Source organism: Psammomys obesus, unplaced genomic scaffold (assembly GCF_907164565.1).
Source record: "Psammomys obesus unplaced genomic scaffold, mPsaObe1.curated_primary_1811, whole genome shotgun sequence".
Taxonomy (NCBI): Eukaryota; Metazoa; Chordata; class Mammalia; order Rodentia; family Muridae; genus Psammomys; species Psammomys obesus.
The window spans coordinates 4253385-4254121 of record NW_026596244.1 but is presented as its reverse complement, the minus strand read 5'-3'; positions in this window follow the sequence as shown (position 1 = coordinate 4254121).

Below are 737 nucleotides of genomic sequence, written 5' to 3'. Positions count from 1 at the left end.
ATAGATAGATAGATAGATAGATAGATAGATAGATAGATAGATAGATATAGAGATATATGTGTGTGTGTGTCTCAAATATTAGCAAGGACATGAAACAATACTAATGATCAAAACTTTCTGATACACAAATGTTAGAGTTTAAACATGTGATAAAAATATGTCAGTTGTGGTTTCTTTGGTTTAAATGTTACTCAGTGTGTACAGGAATTAATACTGTGTATTATCCTGTAAACTGTACTGCTTTAAAGGTTCTTGGTAATTCTGGGGGTTAAATCCAAGGTCTTTGTGAATGCTAGCAAGGATTTCACCACTGAGCTATACTCCTGGTCTAATTAAATTTTTAATTTTTAAGACTAAATATACAGCTGGGTACTGTGGTACATTACTTTAATGCCAGCACTCGGGGAGGCAGAGGCAAGCAGATCTCTGTGAGTTTGAGGCCAGCCTGGTCTACAAGGTGAGTCCAGGACAGCTAAGGCCACACAGAGAAACTCTGTCTCGGAAAAAAAAAATATTGCATAAATATACGAATAAACAGAAAAAAGTATATCAATTAAAAGAAATAGCTTACCAGCAATCTTCTTTGGATATTCATGTCTTTTCTTTATCTTCTTTAGATAAGGATTACCTGAAGAATACAATTCCCTAACCTAAACTTCTTTGGTTTGATAAATTTGTTCATTCTTTCCTACACACACACACACACACACACACACACACACACACACACACACACA